Source organism: Lactuca saligna, chromosome 3 (genome assembly GCF_052625555.1).
Source record: "Lactuca saligna cultivar CGN05327 chromosome 3, ASM5262555v1, whole genome shotgun sequence".
Lineage (NCBI taxonomy): Eukaryota > Viridiplantae > Streptophyta > Magnoliopsida > Asterales > Asteraceae > Lactuca > Lactuca saligna.
Window position 1 is genome coordinate 89,544,888 of NC_136419.1, and position 24,905 is coordinate 89,569,792.

Here is a 24,905-nt window from a genome sequence, read left to right on the forward strand (position 1 = left end):
TTGAAAGAACAGTAAACTATTCAGCTCTTAATACTGAGTCATTTTGCTTTATTTCTAATCTTAATAAAACAGTTGAACCTAAAACTTTTAGTGAAGCAGCTTTAGATCCAAATTGGATCAAAGCTATGAATGAGGAAATGGAAGCCCTTTATAGGAATAATACTTGGGAAATTACTAATCTTCCTAAAGGAAGAAAAGCAATTGGGTGTCGTTGGATATATAAAATTAAATATAAATCTAATGGTGATATAGAAAGATATAAAGCTAGACTTGTGGCTAAAGGATATAGTCAAAGGGAAGGAATAGACTATGAGGAGACCTTTTCTCCTGTTGCAAAAATTGTAACTGTTCGTGTGGTAATAACAATGGCAGTAAACAGTTCTTGGCCACTTTATCAGTTAGATATTAATAATGCTTTTTTGTATGGAAATTTGTCTGAAAATGTATATATGTGTCAACCTGAGGGATATCACTCTAAGAATGATATAAGGGTTTGCAGGTTGTTAAAGTCTCTTTATGGACTTAAACAAGCCCCAAGGAAGTGGAATGAAAGGTTGTCTTCTTCTCTCTTAAGTTTTGGTTTTAAGCAAAGTGTTAATGATTATTCTTTATTTGTTAGACATTTTCAAAACACTTTTATAGTTCTGTTGGTTTATGTAGATGATATAATTCTAACAGGTAATGATGAATCTGAGTTAAATAAGGTTAAAATGTTTCTTAAATCTCAGTTCTTAATTAAAGATTTAGGTGAATTGAAATATTTTTTAGGTATTGAAGTGTTGAGAACTGAAAAAGGTTTATGTTTAAATCAAAGAAAATATTGCATGGAATTGCTTCATGAGTTTGGTATGCTAGCATGTAAACCAGTTAAAACTCCACTTGAACCTAATTTGGTTGTTAAAAGAGAATATGATTTGGAAAAATCAGATTATTTAGTTAATATAACTGAATATCAAAAACTTATTGGTAAGTTGATTTATTTAACTGTGACTAGACCTGATATATCTTATGCTGTGCAGATCTTAAGTCAGTACATGCATAAACCTTATAAGTCTCATGTTAATATTGCTTTCAGACTTTTGAGATACTTGAAAAACAGTCCTGGTATGGGAATTCATATAATTAATTCTGGTAGTTTAGATTTGATTGGGTTTGTGGATGCAGATTGGGCAAAATGCCTGTTTAGTCGAAGGTCAGTAACAGGATATCTTGTATATCTTGGAGGCTCTCTTGTTTCTTGGAAAAGCAAGAAACAGAATACTGTTTCTCGTTCATCCACAGAATCTGAATATAGGGCATTAGGAAGTATAACTTGTGAGGTAATATGGATCTTAAAATTACTTCATGATTTAAGTATAAAAACTAATTTACCTGTTGATATTTTTTGTGATAATGAATCTGCAATTAAGTTGGCTTTAAATCCTGTATTTCATGAGAAGACAAAACATTTTGAGATTGATCTTCATTTTGTTAGGGAAAAAATTGAAAATGGAATTTTAAAAGTTAATAAGATAATGTCTTCAAATCAAAATGCAGATATTTTAACAAAATCACTTGGTAGTGCTCAGCATGAATATATTGTAAATCGACTTAATATGATTGATATTTTTAAGAGTTAATTTTTGTCAAAATTAATGTTTAGTTTGAGGGGGGATGTTGAAAAGAATTAATAAAGTTTCAAACTTAAACATTAATTTATTAAATATGTTAATATGTGTTAATGTGTTAGTTAATAAAGTGGTGAACAATATATTTGTTTGTATTGTGTATATGTGTTATATTGCAGGTAAGGAACGCATGGGTCAGTTGATATGCGGGTTATTATTTAGTGGGTTATGATATAAAGTGTTAGGTTAGGTGATGTGTACAAACAGATCGTATCTCATCTTATCTCTAAGTTCTCTCAGTTCTCTCTCTATCTCGAGTTAGGGTTTGTTCATATATTGTTACAAGATCTACGAGAGTTTGAGTGTTTTTGTAGTGAGTTTTCAGTTGTAATTTGTTAGTGAAAACCATCTGTTTCATATAAATGAAATGATGATGTTGGGAAGATATTGTGTCGATTATGTTTCTTTACAGTTTCTAAATTCGGATATGGAAATCGGCCACTATTTTGTGATTGGAGGTACCATCCTAGTATTACATACCATCAATCAACGCAATTCATATTTATTCTTTTATGCATGAACTGACGCAAAGAATTCATTTTATTTTATTTCACATATTATATAATTAGGGGATATGCATGTGTGAACACGGAAGTAAAGATAATTAACTTGAAAATAGCAATTCACGTGGGTGGGAGGATGTTGAGCTTGAAAATAGTAACGAAGTTCTTATCATTATATACTTATAAAAGAAGTATTTTTCCTTTTATTACGTTCATTTGAAACTTTCATGTATTTTTCCTTTCACCACATTCATTTGAAACTCCTATGATTTTTCATTTTCTTTCTAATAATAATTATAATTTGGTTAATTAGGTTAAATAAATATCAAGCCTAACATGTAATCATATATAAACTAAATTTCAATATTAAAATAATATTTTTACTTTTACTAATAAAGTTATGTTTTGTAACATATAATATATTATACTTAATTTATTAGTTTTAATATATTGTTGGATGTAAATCATTATCATTTTAAAAATATAATTTTGGAACAATTTGTATAAAATACTTAAATTATGAATTTAAAGGTAATATTACCGGGTCACCTTAAATATAAATTTTAGTTTAACTTAAACAACTCAAAAAATATTTTGTAAATAGTTAAAAGTTATAAATTGTAGTGTCTTTCTAATAATGATTATAAGTTGTTTAATAAGGTTAAATAAATACCAAACATAAAGTAGAATCATAAATAAACTAAATTTTAATTTTAAAATAATATCTTTACTTCTACTTATAAAATTACGTCTTTAACTTTTAACATATTATACTTAATTTATTACATTTAATATGATGTTAAATGTAAACTATTTATAACTTTTGAACAGTTTGGACAAAATACTTAAATTGTGAACATAAATATAACATTACAATCTCAACTTAAATATAAATTTCAGTTCCACTTAAAAAACTAAAGAATATTTTGTAAATAGTTAAAAATGATAAATTATAGTGATAAATGCAAAAACTAAATTATAATCTCAGTTTAACTAAAATATTTCCTAATGATATTTTTATAATCATTAAAAGTTTTCAAATAAGTAGTTTAAAATAACTTACAATAACAATAATTAAAAATAACTCTATATAAATGATTATATTGTTACCTTTAATATCAAAAAATAATGTTTGATGTTTTAAATAATTATAATAATAGAAATTAAAATATTAAACAAATAAATTTTAAAAGATTAGTTAACAATAACAACAACTATAAATAATATTAAACCATAAATCACATTTAGTTTTATTCATGTTTAACTCGCAGGTAGAAGTCATTGAAACAATTGCGATTATAAAATTATAATAGATGTGTATATTATCATATAACTCAAAATAATCAATATATTATATCAATTTAGTATTCGAATTATTATATCAAATTTAACAACAACGTTATTGTTATATTTAAAAAAAAACATATATTTGTAAAGTCTTCAACTGTATAGGTGTTTCTGCGCATTACAATGTCAACTTAAATATAAATTTTAATTCCACTAAAAAACCAAAAAATATTTTGTAAATAATTAAAAGTGATAAATGAATAAAAACTAAATTGTAATCTTAATTTAACTAAAATATTTCCTAAATGTATTTTTATAATCGTTAAAAGTTTCCAAATAAGTAGTTTAAAATAACGTACAATACAAATAGTTAAAAATAACTCTATATAAATGATTATAATGTTACCTTTAAAATCAAAAAATAATATTTGATGTTTTAAATAATTATAATGATAGAAATTAAAACATTAAAAAATAAATTTTAAAAAAATTAATTAAAAATAACAACAAATATAAACAATATTAAACTATATATTATATTTAATTTTATTAATGTGTAACTCGCGAGTAGAAGGCATTCAAACGATTGAGATTATGAAGTTATAATAGATGTATATATTATCATAATTCAAAATAATCAATATATTATATCAATTTAGTATGAAAATTATTATATCAAATTTAACAACAATGTTATTGTTATATATAAAACAGAAAACATATATTGTAAAGACTTCAACTATATAGGTGTTTCTACACAACGCGCGGGCATTCGCCTAGTTTCACATAAACCAACGTATTTTATTTATTTATATTTAAATAAAAAAATTAATTACATATTGAAACATTATATTATTTTTTAAAAAAGAAATAAACATATCGAGAAGTACGCTATCACTTACTCCTAAAATTATACTGCTACAAATCCATTTAACAATAGCAAATCCAAAAATAGCAACTTTAATCATTTGTAACATAAATTAACTTGTAGTGCATAATAATTATTATTTTTTAGATAATATAAAATATATAAATATTTTTAATAATATACGATTACCAAAAGTTTAACTACATAATTTTATTTCTTGTAACGCATGGATATTTATCTAGTAGTCATATACCTTTATACAACCGTTATCAAGTCACACCATTCATGAAAAACCTACGTCCAAAGTGTTTCTCATCATTCCAATAGCCATTCCTGTATACCTCCTATTGTCCAAAGTGTTTCTCATCATTCCAATTGACATTCCTTTATACCTCCTCATTACTGATCACTAATAACTCATTTGGCCATCATCAAACATATCATCATCTTGTAACTAAAAAAATAAAGAAACAAGAAAAGAGAGAGTTACACAAGGAGGAAGAAGGACAACGAGTCAACGACCATAGGTCCTTTTACGCGCGTAACACAAAACATTTTTTTTGTATTCTTTTTCTTTTTATGTGTATATTATTTTAGTTTATTATTATCTTTTGCTATATTTAGTTGCTTTTTATTTCCATCTTTCAAGTAATTTTTTCTGTTTAGAAGTTGAACTGAAATATTACGCTAACTTTTTTTTGCTTGTTGTTACGAATTTTAATTTGATGAAAATTGGAGTGAATTTGGTTATCGTTTTAGCTTTGCTGAATTTTCTTTTAGTTTAGTTTTGAAAATTTAGTTTTCTTAGGTTAATCAGATTAGTCACTTTTGCAAGATCCCAGTCACTTTTGCAAGGTCCGAGATCTGGTCTTACGACTATATTACTTGCAATATCTCGTATACTTAGGAGTATGTAAGATAAACCACACATCCTAAGTAAGAATCTTGCCTTGCACTTGGAGCGTTTTATTAGTTGTTTCTTTAACTCTCAAACTTGTTCCATGTCGGATCTCACATGAAACATATGCCCTTCTTCATCTCTTATATAAGGTAACACCAAGTTCTCAATTATTATCAAGTTAAGTGGGAAATGGGTTTAGGTAAACCCAAAACCAAACCTTGAAAACCAAAAAACCACGAAACCAAACCCATCAGTTTGGATGTAGGGTTTGGTTTTAAATATTTGAAAACCAATAATATCGGCTTGGGTTCGATTTTAGGTTCATACCAACCCATGTTCACCCTATTATCCTAATCATGTGAATAAGCTTCAGCTTGATTATTTACATTGCATTCTGCCTAAACTAATACTAAAAATCACTAACAAGTTCTAACATTTATCTTTTACCAAATCATTTAACTAAACCAAGATCTTTGAGTTAAACCTAACTTTTTACTAACTTATAAATAAATTCTTAATTAAATTAGAAACGTTGCATTAAGAATAGTGTAAAATTCCTAGTAAGTTCAATACTTCTTACATGTTCAGAAAACATAAAAAGTTGTTCAATTAGTTTATATTATTATAAATAATTCCTTGAACATTGAAAATAATATTTACTACTTATTACAATTTAATGAAAAGAATTATGAATTTTAATAATCGATTAACTAGAATGATTATAGCTTTATTTTAGTGGCTAAACCGTATAAAAACCAAACAACTTATTAAGAACATAACATATGAACTAGTAAGAATCACAACTAAAACATCAAGCCTAGTAATGACTACTTGCAAGAAAAGTCTAGTCACTGAAATCTAGAGTTTTTCAACATGCATGGCTAAAAACGAATTAAAAGCAGTAAGTTAAAGTCTAAACTACAAATCTTACTTACTAAACAAAAGCAACAAGTCAAATCGTGTTCTTCGGATCTTCGATTATCTCCATTAATCGTCTGAAAGTCGCCAAGATTTCGTCTGCTTAACTTCATCTCGGGTAAACATATAGCATTTATGAGAGTAGGCAACCACAGCTAATGACTCGAAGACTTACACAATCGTGTAATGGGAAAACAATATTGTGTAAATAATGAAAGTGCTTCCTTAAGTGCATATGTAAATCTTCATGTTCTTGTTCTAATCCATTTACCATGAAAACACAAAAAAATGAGTAGTACAGGACATTCTGCAAATAAAACAAGTAATACACAATTCATTGAAATACAAGAGAAAATCTAGTGACTAAGCTAAAAGTATTAAAAACATGCTAAAAGATGCATAAAAAATGCACGGAAACGCATCTAACAAATCTCTCAAAACTTAAATCTTACTAGAAATTAAGTAAGGAAAGAATTGGCTTTAGAATCAGGTGGAACAAATGTGGATAAACCAAGAAAAAAAATATCTATCTATTTGAAAATCCTATGCTAACTTAAACGATAACCATGGAAAAATAACATACAAATGCAATACAAAAGATAAAGCAACTATAAATCAAAATCACTCGTTTCAATTTTCTTATCATGATCAGGTGAGAAAAGCTCCGGTGCAATCCTAAAACCCCAAAGTAAGAAAGATGCTTAAAGATGAAAATCGATAAACCAACCATAAAATTAAATATTCCTTATATCTTAATATATTTTATTCACAAAATATCATATTTTAAAATTTTATTTCATTTCAACTTCACCGTAAGTCTCAAACTTGACCCACTCCAACAAGGCATATCAGCTATAGCTAAAGCTGCCAGCCCACCCGAAAAGCCCAACTCCTATGCTCTTCCATTGTTTTAAAAGTATCATATACCGCAACACACATATGAAACTTAGACTTCTTCTTTTACCTTTGACTTTTAGTTTTTTCAATCGTTTTTTGTTTGAGTACTTCTTGAGGATTTCTTTGTTTAAGTTTTTGGAAGTTGAGTCGGGTAGCAAGTTTGATGGTTGGTACCCGTTTTGAGCTTCAGTTTACACTTTGGTTGTTTTTTCAATTTTTTTGTTGGTTGAATGAATACATTATAAGAGTCTCGGGTTTTCCCCGAAGGGTAAGGCGTGTTAACAATACGACCAGTGGCGGAGCTAGATGAGGCATTACCCCTAAAATAAATTTTATATATATTAAACTTTACATATTAATTTTCTATATGTAAGTAAGCTTAACTACCTTGCAACCCCAACTCAAAACATTAAATCTTGCTGCGTGCTTTTTCTTCGTCTCATGAATCGAAGTGATTGGTGCTCAGAGTTTATAGACAATAGCAAGATCAGTATTCCACCATCCAATCGAAAACTTTTGTTAAAAAATACAATTTCAAGAGGCTTCATGTTTTTACGATCGTTCAAATGTTATTTTAAATTTTGATTATGCTTGTCCATATAAAATTTCCTGGCTCCGCCACTGAATACGACCAAGTTTATGCTGATTGAAACTTATCAAGTTGGGGGCTTACTTAGAAGTATTGAGAAATTAGTTCGAAAATTGTTTTATTTTGGTTCATACGGTGTTTTGATATTAGAGTTTATTTATTTATTTATTTATTTTCTTTTAATAATTGGTTTAACAGATTACATGTCTAACAACTCTAGTTATGAAGAAATATTATTTTCCACATTTTCAGAGCACGTTTGGAAGTAAAGAATTTCATCATCTCACGCATTCAAAACTTTATTTTCAATGCAACAATAAAAAATTAGAAATGAAGGAAAATAAAAATATTTTGGTATTTGTTTTTGAATTTTTATGATGATGTCGAAACTAATGCAAAATAGAAAAATATTTCTTTTTTTGAAAATAAAATAAAAAATTATCAAGAAAAATAAAATTCTTTTTATGGATTTTTTTGTAGTTTTTGATTCTTTTTTTCTTCTTATGAAAACTGCAGCTGAAAATGAAAATAAAAATAATATTTTATTTTACAAAAGTTGATAAATCTCTTCCCCAGTCTTAAAATATAGCTTCCCCAAATGCTTAGGGAGGAGCATAATTAACGACTCACTAAGGCAGAGGGTGTGGAAAACGTCGGTAACGAGCAACACAAGGAGGGGATGATGGCTGTGGTTGCGAAGTACCAGACCACGTGTTATTGTAAATATCAACGAGCAAAGTACAAATAGCCCTAAATTCACGAGAAGTATCGCGGCGAAAATCATCAAAATCATTCCGAAGGTCCCAATAATTATTATCAAAGTGCTCCGTATCACTACGTAGGGCAACGATATCCTCGCAAAGCTCTTGATATTGTTGGTGATTAATGGGAGCGTAGGGGTCAAACTGCGGATTAAAATTGGGTTGTGAATGGTTCTGAAAATCAGCCTGCATGGGATCAGGTTGTTCACAATGCTCATAAAGTTCAGCCTGTTGTGGGTTGGGATCAATTTGTTCACAATGCTCATGAAGTTCAGTCTAGTGTGGATTGGGGTCAGTTTGTTCACAATGCTCATGAAGTTCAGCTTGTTGTGGGCTGGGATCCACTCGTTTACAATACTCGTGAAGTTCAGTCTGTTGTGGGTTAGGTTGTGGGTTAGGATCAGTCTGTTCACAATGCTCATGAAGTTCAGCTTGTTGTGGGTTGGGATCCAGTTGTTCACAATGCTCATGAAGTTCAACCTGTTGTGGGTTGAGATTAGTCTGTTCACAATGCTCATGAAGTTCAGCTTGTTGTGGGTTGGGATCAGGTTGTTCAGAGTGCTCATGAAGTTCAGCCTGTTGTGGTTGATGAAAATCTTGATCGCGGTCTGGAAAAGGTTGATGAGAAGAAGATGGGACGTCAGGGTTGGGTGAGGTTGGTGATTTGATCATCTGGGCACGACGTCGGCACCACGGCTGAATTTCGTACTCAACAACTACTTGTGCAATATTCGAAGGAAGAACCCAAACAGTGGTCTCAGGTGGGTCACTAAGAGTAAGCATGACAGGTTCAGATACTATAAGATATCTAGACCTCTCCCGCATCCAAACATAACCCTGCGCACTTGATCGAAACACGTTCGTCGATTTCAAATTACCCAAAGTCAAGCGCGTTTCACCTCGAAAAAATGGGAAACCCACAGGAACTTGTTGGTGAACGACACTCGCTAGCAACGACACCAATCCACAACAATGAATTTGACCAATAGTGCTACGAGTCGTTTTCAATAGTTTCCACATAAGCAACGCCCCAAGATGGGGTTTCCGGTTTCGACTAACCATGCACCAAAGTAGTTCAAGCTCTTTTTTGCCAGCCTTACTCTTGTCCTCTTGTGGGAAAAGAATAATACAAATAAGTCGAAGTGTCATTTTCAAAACCAGGTGAATGATTTGTGATTGTTTAGAAAGAGAAGGGTTATAATCATTCAACCTGGTAATAGCTCTCCAAAAACTTGTTGGTTCAAAAGGTTGGTTAAATTTGTGGGGTGACATATTAGGACCATAAGTCCCATCAATAGGGGCATGAACCATATTACATAGATCATCAATGTGCAACTCATGAGTTGTGTTCATGACACGAAAGATAAAATACCCAGATTTGGTAAAACCAGACATAGTGGCTAAAAACTCTCGAGTGAGGAGAGCTGAACTAGGAGCATGAAGATTCAAAAGTTTTTCCCACCCAATCTTGGCAAAAAGGGTGCGAACCCCATCGTAAACGTGAAGGGATTGAAGTGTCGCGACATCAGGAAATTTTTGGGGGAAAAATTCTCGGTTGTGAAAGCCTTGAAATCGGGTCATAGAATCACTTGTTTCGAAATAAAATGGATATTTATCGACCCAAACTTGAAATTGTGGGTCTTGGAAAGGTGGACGATGTGACATCCCCAAAATCACGGCCAGAAAAGACCGATTTTGTTTATGCTTTATGAAAACCAGAGTACTTCATTTTATAAAAAGGTTGCGGAATTTGTTCCCAGAAAAAAACATGGTAAATACGTTATTAAAACATTTTCGAAGAAACGTATTTTTATTCATCTTAAAACGTTTGGGATGTCATCGTTAATACGAAAACATAAGCATAAACAGAACTTACAATTATTTACACTAGTGATCTACATCTCTTTAAATCTCTCATTGTAATGTCACTTCATTTCGTCACCTGTGATATACATAAACTGAGTGGATCAGGTTGGGAAACCTGGTGAGTACATTGGGTTTTCAACCCACAATAATATAATTATTATGTTCAATCAAAGAATTAACCCAATTACCCATCCCCGTTATCTTCTTTACTCTTAAGGATTTAACCTAAGAGTCGTCTATCCTGCATTCGTTTATTCCGAAGTCCCTTACTTCCAAGGTCATAGGACTGACACTAAATCCATAGCTGCCAATGTTCGTTCGTAAAGCACTAATTCCATAGCTGCTATATCTTACTCATCGGGTACTAAATCCATAGCTACCAGTGCTCAACAGGTACTAAGTCCATAGCTACCAATTCCTACAGGTACTAAATCCATAGCTACCGGTGTCTAACTAATAGGTACTAAGTCCATAGCTACCAACTCCTAACAGGTACTAAATCCATAGCTACCAACGTCTGACAGGTACTAAGTCCATAGCTACCGGTGTTTGTCCTGTAGGCACTAAGTCTATAGCTGCCAATGTATACTCATGTCATCTTCTATCTCTCATCATTCATCTACCCATCATCATACCCAACATATTTGTATATATAAAATACGTATACAATTTAAATCCTTTAAAACATGTATAAAACGTTCATCCAGCATAGACAGCAAGTATTCAGATAATATGCACACATAGCACGTACTTTATATAAAATACTTCATATCTATGTGTAAGATGAAAGGGACTATGCACTCACCTGAAAGGTGGTGATTCAACACTCGGACAGCGCTTCGATACTCTCAAAACAATTTTCCTTCGATAAAACCTAATACCAATACCACTAGGGTTTAGTCTAATGATAATCGCGACAAATTAATAGTCTGACTATTATTATTATTATATAAGCGTGTAACATCCCCCTCTGGCACGTATCACAATATTGTCCGCTTTGGGCCACTCGGCACGAGGACTTCCCAGGGGGTCACCCATCCCGGTACTACTCCTGCCCGAGCACGCTTAACTGCAGAGTTCTTATGGGATCTGCTGCCCTCACGGCTTTAAAACGTGTTGTGTTAGGGAAGGTATCCACACCCCTTATAAGGAATGCTTAGTTCTCCTTCCCAGCCGATGTGAGATCAGATCTAATCCACTTTCACCCCCCCCCATTATAGGGTTCGACGTCCCCGTCGAACACATCGACTCGTGCCCTAGCTCTGATACCATTTGTAACATCCCCCTCTGGCACGTATCACAATATTGTCCGCTTTGGGCCACTCGACACGAGGACTTCCCTGGGGGTCACCCATCCCGGTACTACTCCCGCCCGAGCACGCTTAACTGCAGAGTTCTTATGGGATCTGCTGCCCTCACGGCTTTAAAACACATTGTGTTAGGGAAGGTATCCACACCCCTTATAAGAATGCTTAGTTCTCCTTCCCAGCCGATGTGAGATCAGATCTAACCCATTGTAACGGCCCGTTTCCGGTATGTTAATTCAATGGTAATTGTTGTAAGTTTTGCATGAGGGACTCGGCGAGTTCATAGCCTGACTCACCGAGTGGGGTCGCGACTTCGAGCACGCGTGAGCCGGGGACTCGGCGAGTCCATCCGTCTGGGTGAAACCCTAAATCCCCGGGGTTGCCCACTATTTAAGTCACCTTATAGCCCCATTCTCGCCTCCCTCACCCTGAGAACACTGTGAGAAAAACCCTAATCCACCTTGAGAGCTTATAAGTGTTTTTGTGCCATTTTGTGAAGGTGTGAAGAAGGAGAAGAAGAAAGGAGCAAGGAGAAGAGTTGTAGTGCAAAGATCCAAGGGCAAATCTGAGTTATTTGAGGTATTTTCGGATTTCCCCTCTTGTTATATGCTTTAAACCTCCATTAGAGCTCTTCTAAGATCTAGTTGATGCTTGTTCCAAGCCTTATGTTTGCATGAATGCCTTAATAAGTCGAGATATCTTTAGATCTGAATGATTGGGTGTTGTAGAGCCCAGATCTACTATCTTTTTGGAGTTACTTTGCATATTAACCATAGATCTACCCATTTTGTGCATCTTTTAACCTTATTTCCCTTATTCATGAGGTTGTACACGTAAAGTTGGAAACTTTACGTGGTAAATCAGCTTATTGGACTCAGATCTATCAATTGTATGTGTTGGATTCAAACAAAATCGAGTAAAAATCAGTTGCATGGCGGCAACTCGACGAGTTGGGAAGAACGACTCGACAAGTTGGGTCGCGAGTTCCCGATTCCTTCATTTTTACTAGTGTCGAGTGGATCCAGTGAGTTAGAGAGTGGACTCAGCGAGTTGAGGGTAGACTCAGTGATGGAGGGACTCGGCGAGTTGTTCATACAACTCGGCGAGTCCAAGGCAATCTTCTTAAGATCAAGAACAACTCGTCGAGTTTGTTCATACGGCTCGGCGAGTCGGATGAAGATTGTCTGAGTTCTTGGATCAAGAGGGTACTCGTCGAGTCGATGCCACACTCGACGAGTAGCAGCGAGTAGAACTGAGAAGTGAGAGTAGAACTCGGCGAGTTGGGCGGCCCAACTCGGCGAGTCAGCCCAAAAGAGAGTTGACTTTGACCAAGGGTAAAAGAGTCATTTTACCCCAAGCGCAGTGTTTAGTATTTGATTGAGTGTGTTTATGGACTTGTAGCCGAGGAGATTCAGGAGCAGCAGCCGTTAGCTTCCCGAGCCACACACTCAGCAGCCAGCTTACGAGGTGAGTTTCCTTCCAGTAGGGACGGGTCTAAGGCCACAATGCCGGCCCGTTTAGTTAGCAGTAGTTTCCGGATTTAGGTCTGATGCAGTAGCTAGTATGTTTGACGCCTTCGTGGCTCGGACAGGATTTGTGTGCCATGTCTTATGTGTTAAGTGTTATGTGTTCCGGGCTACGACCCGATGTAGTATGCAGTATATGTGTTCATGCTAGATGATGTGTTATGCTATGCGATGTTCAGACAGACAGTTCCGGACTTCGGTCCGATGCAGGGGACAAGGTCTCAGTCGGTTCCAGACTTCGATCCGATGCAGTTAGTTCCGGACCTTGGTCCGATGCAGTTAGTTCCGGACTTCGGTCCGATGCAGTTACTTCCGGACTTCGGTCCGATGCAGTCAGTTCCGGACTTCTGTCCGATGCAGTTAGTTCCGGACTTCGGTCCGATGTAGGGGACAAGGTCCTAGTCAGTTCCGGACTTCGGTCCGATGCAGTTCCGGGCTTCGGCCCGATGCAGTGGGCAAGGCCCAATATGTGATGATATGTTATTGTATGGTATGTGGTAGTATGGGGGAGCTCACTAAGCTTCGTGCTTACAGTTTCAGTTTTGGTTTCAGGTACTTCCGCAAGCAAAGGGAAGAGCTCGGGGTGATAGCATCGCACACACCACAGTTTAGCTCTTATCGTGGGGATGGTTTTAGTTGTTTTGGATTTGATATAGTATGATACCATTTTCCGCACAATATTTTATTATGATTTGGGATACACCGCGCATGTTTTTATGTTATGATACTCATATTATGGTTTTGGTATTATTGAAAAAAAAAAAAACGAAATTTTTGGGTCGTATTTTTGGGTCGTTTCAAGTTGGTATCAGAGCCCTGGTTTGAGGGATTCGGATACACTTCCGGGTGTATCTGAACTCAAATTAAGGGAAATAAAAGATTTTAGTAAAATAAAAATGTTTTACAAAAAGAATTTTGAAAGCACTTAGAAAGAAAGAATTGTTTTTAACAAGATAGAGGTGTGTGCATGCGGTCAGTCGAGCTCAAGTAAGTACTCCCAAATTACCCATACAAGTTATTTGTTCAGTTTCAGTTTCAGTAGAACAGCATGCTAGTATAGGGCTAAGGATCTAGGAGAATGCCTTATGTGCCTGCTTATGTGTTACAGCTTTATGAGTATTGCATGCTAGAATTGAGTAGATAGCAGTAGGATAGCCTGTTTAGGTTATGCCTGATAGTATGAGCTTAGCATCCTATGCTAGTGCAGTTCTTGTTATGAGAATAGCTTTTGCCTGAGTCTATTTCCCTTATCCGAATGCTGCTTGCTTCGTGCTTGGTGGGGTTCTGAGTACTGGGAGTTAGCCATTAGGTGAACACGTCACACCACATGTAATCAGGTTTGAATAATCCCAGAGTGCTGGAACTGGCCCTATTGCGCAGCTCTTGTTTGAGTCCAACCGTTGTAGGGACGGATCTTTTACTTGAAGGATTATCTGATCCTCATCACATGTGATGGTGTTTAGGTGGTGGCTAGCTGGCATTATGAGGAGACCTACAGCAGCTGAGGACCAGTTGTGTTGAGCTTGAGGTTTCCCTAGGGCAAGCCTAGGATGAGAGTAGCAGAGAATGGCAGTAGTAGAAGTGACTTGGTGGAGTCAAGGCAGTTCTTGAGGAAAGTACGGATAGATGTGGAAGGTAGTATGGGCCCGTACTACTGAAAGCAGAGGATCCGTACTCGAATCAAGGAAGGCCAAGACAAGACCAGGAAGCTAGTAGTAGTATCATGATCCCTTGAGATATTTCAGTGTTCTGATGTTGTTATGAAATGTTTCAGAATGGTAGTTTTGCGTCCGAGACCAGCAGTCGGCAGCTCAGATGCCGGAGGGGGATCAGGATCGGGATCAGGCCCGGAGGTCGGGCAGATGGATGAGCAGACCAGAGAGTTCCTTTCTTCAGAGGTTACCCGCATCATACTGGAGCAGACTCCTGTAATCTTCGGTTCGATCAAGGAGGGTATTTTAGAGCTGATGGATGAGAGGTTGAGTACTTTCCGTGCTGAGATGGCGGCCGTGATGGGGTCGCGCACACTTACGTTGAGGGAGTTCAGGGCATGCGGAGCTCCAGACTATCATGGGGCGCGGGACCCCATAGCAAGTACCAGATGGTTGGCGGATGTGGCCAATGCTTTCCGCACTAGCAGGTGTCCCGAGGGGGACAAGGTCAGATTGGCGTCCTGTCTTCTGAAGGACAGGGCATGGGATTGGTGGGAGGAGGTCGGACATGCCATCGGGGATGATGTGGCATTGGACTCCATGACCTGGGCTGATTTCTCTACCAGGTTCAGGGCGGAGTTTGCACCAGTCATTGAGGTGCAGCAGTTAGCTAGGGAGTTTCAGGACCTTACCCAGACTACAGAGACAGTGGCGGAGATCACCGCCAAGTTCAGGGAGAGGGCTCTTCTTGTTCCACAGTATGCAGCCGATGAGGAGATGAAGGCCCGCTATCATGAGATGTTGCAGAGTGACATCCGCATGTTTGTGAGCCGGTCCAGTTGTAAAACGCTGGACGACATGATTGCCAGAGCTAGAGAGAGGGAGATTGATCTCGAGATGGAGAAGAAGAGGAAACCGGAGGCGGTTCCGGGTTCAGGCAGTGTGGGCAAAAAGCCCAAGGTTTCAGATCACAAGTCTAGGAGTCAGCAGAGCCACGGTCGGTGTGGCAAGTGTGGGAGATTGCACGAGGGGGCGTGCAAGGCAGGGAGTTCCGGCTGCTACAAGTGCGGTCGGATTGGGCATTTGAGCAGGGATTGTACGGCCCCTGCTACTACGGTTGCAGCATCAGATCTGATTTGCTTTCAGTGCAATCAGAGGGGACATAAAAAGTCCCAGTGTCCCAGTTGAGCTGCAGCAGGGAAGGTGGTTGCACCTGCCCCTGCCACCTTGAGGATTACGGATGGCCGGCAGGGCCGATCTTATGCGCCAGTGGCGAAGAGCAGGGCGTTTCAGATGACAACAGAGGAGGCGCGAGCGACTCCTGATGTGGTGATGGGTATGTATCTTTCCTCCATCTTTAATTGTTATTATATCGTTTGAATATTACTTGATGATATGTTTTATTTAGGGTCGTTCTCGGTGAACGGCATCTCTGCTTTGGTATTGTTCGATTCGGGGGCTACCCGATCATTTGTATCGCTTGCGCTTAGCAAGAGATTTAGCAGAGCTCCAGGGGAGCTGGATTGTCCATTAGAGGTTGAGATAGCAGATGATAGGACCGTGAGGGTCGGCAGAGTACATAGAGGGTGTTCCCTTCAGATATTTGATGAGTAGTTTTCAGTGGACCTAGTTCCTATTCCCCTGCGAGGGAATAAAGTGATTGTGGGTATGGATTGGCTAAGCCCCAATGGGGCGGTGATTGATTGTGAGCTCCAGCTAGTGAGGGTTCGCACTCCCAGTGGGGGAGAGATAGTGATTCAGGGCGAGAGGCCCCAGCGAGGACCGACCTTTTGTTCCGCCGCAAGGGCGAGGCGCTATGTTCAGCAGGGTTGCACCGGTTTTGCAGCTTATGTCTTGGATGCCCGGGAGAAGGGCAAGACGACGATTGATGATGTTCCTATTGTTCGTGACTACTCGGATGTGTTTCCCGAGGATTTGCCGGGGATACCTCCAGAGAGGCAGGTTGAGTTCAGGATCGACCTAGTTCCTGGTGCGGCTCCGATAGCCAAAGCACCGTATTGACTTGCTCCCCCTGAGATACAGGAGTTGTCTACACAGCTTCAGGAGCTGTTAGACAAGGGTTTCATTCGGCCGAGCAGTTCGCCTTGGGGAGCGCCGATCTTATTTGTGAGGAAGAAGGATGGGTCGCATCGTATGTGCATTGATTACCGGGAGTTGAACAAAGTAACGGTAAAGAACCGTTACCCACTTCCGAGGATAGATGACTTGTTTGATCAGCTTCAGGGAGCGTCTTGGTTTTCCAAGATCGATCTACGCTCCGGTTATCATCAGATGAGGGTTAGAGATGAGGATGTACAGAAGACTGCTTTCAGGACCCGGTATGGTCATTATGAGTTCATGGTGATGCCATTTGGGCTCACCAATGCCCTAACCGCGTTCATGGATCTCATGAACCGCGTGTGCAGACCGATGTTGGATCGGTCGGTGATAGTATTCATAGATGACATCTTGGTATATTCCAAGGCACAGGGGCAGCACGAGGAGCACCTGCGGGAGGTGTTGGAGATTTTGAGGAGGGAGAGACTTTTTGCAAAGTTCTCCAAGTGTGAGTTCTAGTTGCGCGAGGTGCAGTTTCTTGGTCATCTCGTCAACCAGAAGGGTATTTTGGTAGATCCGGCCAAGATTGAGGCCGTGATGCAGTGGGAGGTCCCGAGGTCTCCATCTGAGATTCGGAGCTTCCTAGGGCTGGCAGGGTATTATCGGAGATTTATTCAGGACTTCTCCAAGATAGCAGTGCCGCTCACCCGACTAACCAAGAAGTTGGTGGCTTTTCGTTGGGGGCCTGAGCAGCAGGCGGCGTTCGAGACTCTCAGGCAGAGATTGTGCGAGGCTCCGATCCTTACCTTGCCAGAGGGAGTAGAGGATTTCGTAGTCTATTGTGATGCCTCGATCACAGGTATGGGAGCAGTATTGATGCAGCGAGGCCATGTGGTAGCTTATGCCTAGAGACAGTTGAAGCCTCACGAGGCTAATTATCCTACCCACGACTTGGAGCTGGGGGCAGTTGTATTTGCCCTCAAGATTTGGAGACATTACCTTTATGGGGTCCGCTGTACTATATACACGGATCACAAGAGTTTGCGATATCTTATGGATCAGCCGAGTTTGAACATGAGGCAGAGGAGATGGTTGGACGTGCTGAAGGATTATGACTGTGAGATCCTTTATCACCCAGGGAAGGCCAACGTGGTGGCCGATGCCCTAAGCCGCAAAGTGTTGGCGGCCCCTATCAGGGATCTGTGTATGAGGATGACAGTGATCACTCCGTTGTTGGAACGGATCAAGGAGGCTCAGATGGAGGGTCTCAAGGAGGAGAGGCAGAAGTGTGAGAGGATAGTGGGCCGAGTAGCTTCATTTGATTACGACGGTCGGGGTTTGTTGACGCTTCATGGTAGGGTGTGGGTACCGTACTGGGGTGGGGTACGACAAGTATTGATGGACGAGGCTCATAAGTCTCGATTTTCTATCCACCCAGGAGCGATGAAGATGTATCGAGATCTTCGACCTGATTATTGGTGGCCCTGCATGAAGCGGGACGTCGCTTGGTATGTTGAGAGATGTTTGACTTGCCGGAAGGTCAAGGCGGAGCACCAGAGACCTCACGGCAAGATGCAGCCGTTAGACATTCCCGTGTGGAAATGGGAGGATATCACCATGGATTTTGTCACCAAACTCCCCAGGACCGCACGTGGAGTGGACTCGATATGGGTAGTGGTGGATCGGTTGACGAAGAGTGCTCATTTTATTCCGATTCAGGAGAGTATATCGGCGGAAAAGTTAGCTGATATTTATGTGCGGGAGATTGTGGCACGTCATGGAGTGCCGGTATCGGTGGTGTCGGACCGAGATGTTCGTTTCACGTCCAGATTCTGGAAGCGGTTCCACGACGAGATGGGTACTCGTCTCCATTTCAGCACCGCTTTCCACCCTCAGACTGACGGGCAGAGCGAGAGGACGATTCAGACTCTTGAGGACATGCTTAGGGCATGTGTTCTAGAGTTTGGGGGCAGTTGGGATACGTATCTTCCGTTAGCGGAATTCTCGTATAACAACAGTTATCATGCGAGCATTGATCGACCTCCTTTTGAGATGTTATATGGCAGGAAGTGCAGGACCCCGATTTGTTGGGGCGAGGTCGGTCAGCGAGTCATAGGGAGCACCGAAGTGGTGCTCAAGACGACTGAGTTGATCCAGCAGGTCCTTAGTAGGCTGCAGACTGCGCAGAGTCGGCAGAAGAGCTACGCCGACAGGAGGCGTTCGGACTTGGAGTTCCAGGTGGGAGAAATGGTTCTTCTGAAAGTCTCACCTTGGAAAGGTGTCATCAGGTTCCGGAGGAGGGGCAAATTGGGCCCCAGATTTATTGGTCCTTTCAGGGTTTTGGCCCGGGTGGGACGGGTTGCTTATCGGTTAGATCTACCTGAGGAGCTTAGTCAGATACACAGCACCTTCCACGTGTCGCAGTTAAGGAAGTGTTTGGTGGATGAGACAGCAGTCGTTCCCCTAGAGGACATTCAAGTTGATAGCGGCCTGAATTATATTGAGAGGCCGGTCGCGATTCTGGAGCGGAAGATCAAGACCTTGAGGAACAAGGTAATTCAGCTAGTGAAGGTGCAGTGGCAGCACCGGAAGGGGTCTGAATGGACGTGGGAGGCTGAGGAGGAGATGAGAGCGCACTACCCGGAGATATTTGTAGATCCAGCCGAAGCAGACTTCGAGGACGAAGTCTGAGACAAGTGGGGGAGAATTGTAACGGCCCGTTCCCGGTATGTTAATTCAATGGTAATTGTTGTAAGTTTTGCATGAGGGACTCGGCGAGTTCATAGCCTGACTCGCCGAGTGGGGTCGCGACTTCGAGCACGCGTGAGCCGGGGACTCGGCGAGTCCATATCCCTGACTCAGCGAGTCCATCCGTCTGGGTGAAACCCTAAATCCCCGGGGTTGCCCACTATTTAAGTCACCTTATAGCCCCATTCTCGCCTCCCTCACCTTGAGAACACTGTGAGAAAAACCCTAATCCACCTTGAGAGCTTATAAGTGTTTTTGTGCCATTTTGTGAAGGTGTGAAGAAGGAGAAGAAGAAAGGAGCAAGGAGAAGAGTTGTAGTGCAAAGATCCAAGGGCAAATCTGAGTTATTTGAGGTATTTTCGGATTTCCCCTCTTGTTATATGCTTTAAACCTCCATTAGAGATCTTCTAAGATCTAGTTGATGCTTGTTCCAAGCCTTATGTTTGCATGAATGCCTTAATAAGTCGAGTTATCTTTAGATCTGAATGATTGGGTGTTGTAGAGCCCAGATCTACTATCTTTTTGGAGTTACTTTGCATATTAACCATAGATCTACCCATTTTGTGCATCTTTTAACCTTATTTCCCTTATTCATGAGGTTGTACACGTAAAGTTGGAAACTTTACGTGGTAAATCAGCTTATTGGACTCAGATCTATCAATTGCATGTGTTGGATTCAAACAAAATCGAGTAAAAATCAGTTGCATGGCGGCAACTCGGCGAGTCGGGAAGAACGACTCGGCGACTTGGGTCGCGAGTTCCCGATTCCTTCATTTTTACTAGTGTCGAGTGGATCCAGTGAGTTAGAGAGTGGACTCAGCGAGTTGAGGGTAGACTCAGTGATGGAGGGACTCGGCGAGTTGTTCATACAACTCGGCGAGTCCAAGGCAATCTTCTTAAGATCAAGAACAACTCGTCGAGTTTGTTCATACGGCTCGGTGAGTCGGATGAAGATTGTCTGAGTTCTTGGATCAAGAGGGTACTTGTCGAGTCGATGCCACACTCGACGAGTAGCAGCGAGTAGAACTGAGAAGTGAGAGTAGAACTCGGCGAGTCAGCCCAAAAGAGAGTTGACTTTGACCAAGGGTAAAAGAGTCATTTTACCCCAAGCGCAGTGTTTAGTATTTGATTGAGTGTGTTTATGGACTTGTAGCCGAGGAGATTCAGGAGCAGCAGCCGTTAGCTTCCCGAGCCACACACTCAGCAGCCAACTTACGAGGTGAGTTTCCTTCCAGTAGGGACGGGTCTAAGGCCACAATACCGGCCCGTTTAGTTAGCAGTAGTTTCCGGATTTAGGTCTGATGCAGTAGCTAGTATGTTTGACGCCTTCGTGGCTCGGACAGGATTTGTGTGCCATGTCTTATGTGTTAAGTGTTATGTGTTCCGGGCTACGGACCGATGTAGTATGCAGTATATGTGTTCATGCTAGATGATGTGTTATGCTATGCGATGTTCAGACAGACAGTTCCGGACTTCGGTCCGATGCAGGGGACAAGGTCCCAGTCGGTTCCGGACTTCGATCCGATGCAGTTAGTTCCGGACTTCGGTCCGATGCAGTTAGTTCCGGACTTCGGTCCGATGCAGTCAGTTCCGGACTTCGGTCCGATGTAGTTAGTTCCGGACTTCGGTCCGATGTAGGGGACAAGGTCCTAGTCAGTTCCGGACTTCGGTCCGATGCAGTTCCGGGCTTCGTTGGAGCAGCGTTCCCGAGCCGAAAGGCTCTTTCTCGGGACTCCGGGAGCCTCGGGGCTTCCTTCGGGTGCTGGGGGGTTTACCTAGGCTTTTAGGGGCTTAAGGGAGCTTAGAGAGAGAGTATAGAGAGAGAAAGAAGAAGGTTGAAGGTGTGAGAATGAATGGAACCCGGCACCTCTATTTATAGGGGTGCTGACTGGTCTACTCGCCGAGTAGGGGGGACCTACTCGCCGAGTTGGTCCATGTGGTGGCCTTCTGGTGGTGCCACGTGTCCAATTCTGGTGGTGCCACGTCACCCCATATCGCGTATCAGCCTTCGAACTTAGAAAAATCATAACTTTCGCATACGAGTTCCGTTTTCGACGTTCTTTATATCCACGCGTAGGTAAAATCAAGATCTACAACTTTCATTTAGACTCCGTCGGCTAATTCTCAACCGATCTCAAATTTAATAGTAGGAGGCGTTTAGACTATTAAATGACCGCGAAGAATTCATAACTCCTTCATACGAACTCCGTTTTCGTCTATCTTTTTACCGTTGAGTTCCTATTAATGAGATATTCAACTCTCATTTAGGTTGCGTAAGCCAAAAACCGCTCGAACTAAAATTCGAGTTTCGGACTGTACACTGCTAAGCCGAATCTTAGAAAAATCATAACTTCCTCATACGAAGTCAGATTTGGGCGTTCTTTTTATCGACGCTCTTAGTTTAACATTTTCTACAACTTTTTTTTAGATTGCTAAGGCTAAATCTCGCTCTATCGTAAATTCACTATTTACGCTTCCCGGTGCCATGCCGGTTTTGCCATAAAACTTCGACGGGCCATAACTTCTTCGTTATAGCTCGGATTTCGGCATTCTTTATATGTACGGAAACCTTGAGACATATTCTACAACTTGGTTAAGATTATTTATTCTAAATAATCTTTTGTCGAAAAGTCATTTTCGACCCCTATTGTCTCTAAATTGACTAGCCCGGACCTGCGGGCGTTACAATTATCTCCCCCTTAAGATGATTACGTCCCGGAATCATCAACGAAACAGGATAGTATAATGATTCCATACGTTATCTCTTCATCCTAAGTAATAATTGTAACTTCTATAATCCTTCAAGTCTATCTTTTAGACTTATTGTCTGTAAGAAGTACTTAATTGTGCACCTGCTATCTTCTTCAGGTTAGACTCCAGATTAGGACGTATCATCATGTGTTTCACGTTTAGACTCAGGTCTCTTAGAGTTAAATTCTAAAACAGATTATGCCTTCTTTCATGTTCTAATGTGACATAATCACACTTTAACATGTAGCATTTCTAGCTACCAACTTCTTTAACAACGAGCGCGATACTTCTATTGATCGCTTTGATTTCAATTGTTTGGTTTAAATCGGATGCTACATCGAACTTGGTTCTCTGAACCACGTAACATACTCATCGTAGTCGGACTCAATTTGATATGACCACTAGGGTCGGAATATCAACAATCTTTTTAGTCATTACCGAAACGATGGTAACGACATACTTGAATAAAACGACATCAATTACTGGCTTCTTGGTAACCTTGTGACTTTCCCTGATCCAAGTGTGAGTCCTGTGCTTCCGGTAGTATAGGCCTCTACTACCTTTCACACCTACTCATACTCGTTCCAAGTATTGTCTCGCAGTTTCCCAAGTCACCATGCAGCAAATCACACAACAATTTCACACATCAGATAACAAAACGAAGATTTTATTATTTCTCAAAACTATTACATAGGTGTTCAAGTTTACCCTAGACTATTCCTCTACTAGGCTACATCATACGAAACTATGGCTACTGCATAATCCGATCTTCGGGTAAGAAGTCCTCATTCTTGATTCCTTGCATGGTTCTCTGCCTCGTCAAGGATCATGTGAAATGCCCTCGGCCTTGGTGGCGTTTCTGGTCTTGCTGCTTTATTTTTCCTTGGGCAGTCTCTGGACATGTGCCCCTTGCCTCCACATCCGTAGCATACTTTGTCATTATGTGTGCAGTCTTTGGAATAGTGACCAGTCCTCCCACACTTGTAACAAGTCACTTCTTCGTTGCACTTTCCACCATGTTTCTTCTTGCATCTATCACACCATCTTGCTTCACCTCCATCTGCTCCTCCAAGCTTTGAGAATTTGCTTTCCCTGTTCGGCCTCGAAGATCCTTCAAACTTCCGCTTCTCTCCTACCTTATCTTTTTCTAGACCCTTTTCTCTTATCTGGGCCTCTACGTTCTTAGCTGCCCTAATAGCTACTTTCAAAGTAGTTGGCATTTTGACCATTGGGCCAAAGTCAGTGGGCAGTCCGTTAGCAAACCTATCAATCTTGGAGAGTTCAATAGGCACCAAGTAGGGGAATAGCTTCATCCTTTCGGTGAATGCGGTGGTATACTCATCAACACTCATCTTCCCTTTCTTCAGGTTCTGAAACTCATTATTTAGGTCTATCAGATCTATCTCCGAGCAGTATTGCATTTTCAACTGTTCCAAAAACCCTTCCCACGACATCTTTAAGGCTTCTCCTCGTGGCATCGTATATGCCAATAGCTTCCACCAGCTCAAGACTCCAGTTTTCAGCTGTCTTACTGCGAAGACAGTCTTCTGTTTCTCGTTACAGCTGCAGCTCTCAAACACCATCTCCATCTCAGAGATCCAATCCATAATCTCAACCGGCTTCGGGCTTCCTGAGAGGCTTGGTGGTTTCGTACCCAAGAAATTCTTGTACATCCGCCCATCCTTGTTGTTTCTCCCTTCTGGGCCATCCTTTTGCTCACCTTGAGTTCCTACTTGACTCACTTGGCGGCTGTAGTTCCCTTCCTCAGATTGCTCGGGAACTGGCTCCGTCGGTTCAACATGTACGGTAGGTTCGTCCCTATTCAACATCTGTCTCATTTCTTCCCTTTGTTCAACTAACATAGCCCGAATCATGGCTTGAACTCCAGCCATGGTGACTGGCTCAGGCGCAACTTCTTCAACAACAGGTATTTGCTGAACTACTGAGGGTTGGTTTCGGTTCCCATTCGCATTTACGTTTCCGCTACGGGTTCTTGTCATCTTGATCTCTACACCGAATATGGTGAATCTAGATCTTTACTTAGGATTGGCGTTTAAATTATCCTTATCACTCCGAAACGTTTATATGCTAGTTCTAATATCGTATTCGTACGTTTAGAATCCTAAACACATAAGGTTTCCAGATCCGGTCGGCAACAGACCATAGATCCGATCAAATTATGGCATAACAAATCATTTAGCACATAAAAGCAATTTAGGCATCATTCCTAAATTAAGCTAGTGCTCACACCTCACAATCATCGCTTAGCATTCTAAGTTTAAGTCTAGAAATAAATCCATATTCCTAGTTCGCTTAAACTAATGCTCTGATACCAACTGTGACATCCCCAAAATCACGGCCAGAAAAGACCGATTTTGTTTATGCTTTATGAAAACCAGAGTAGTTCATTTTATAAAAAGGTTGCGGAATTTGTTCCCAGAAAAACACAATAAATACGTTATTAAAACATTTTCGAAGAAACGTATTTTTATTCATCTTAAAACGTTTGGGATGTCATCGTTAATACGAAAACATAAGCATAAACAAAACTTACAATTATTTACACTAGTGATCTACATCTCTTTAAATCTCTCATTGTAATGTCA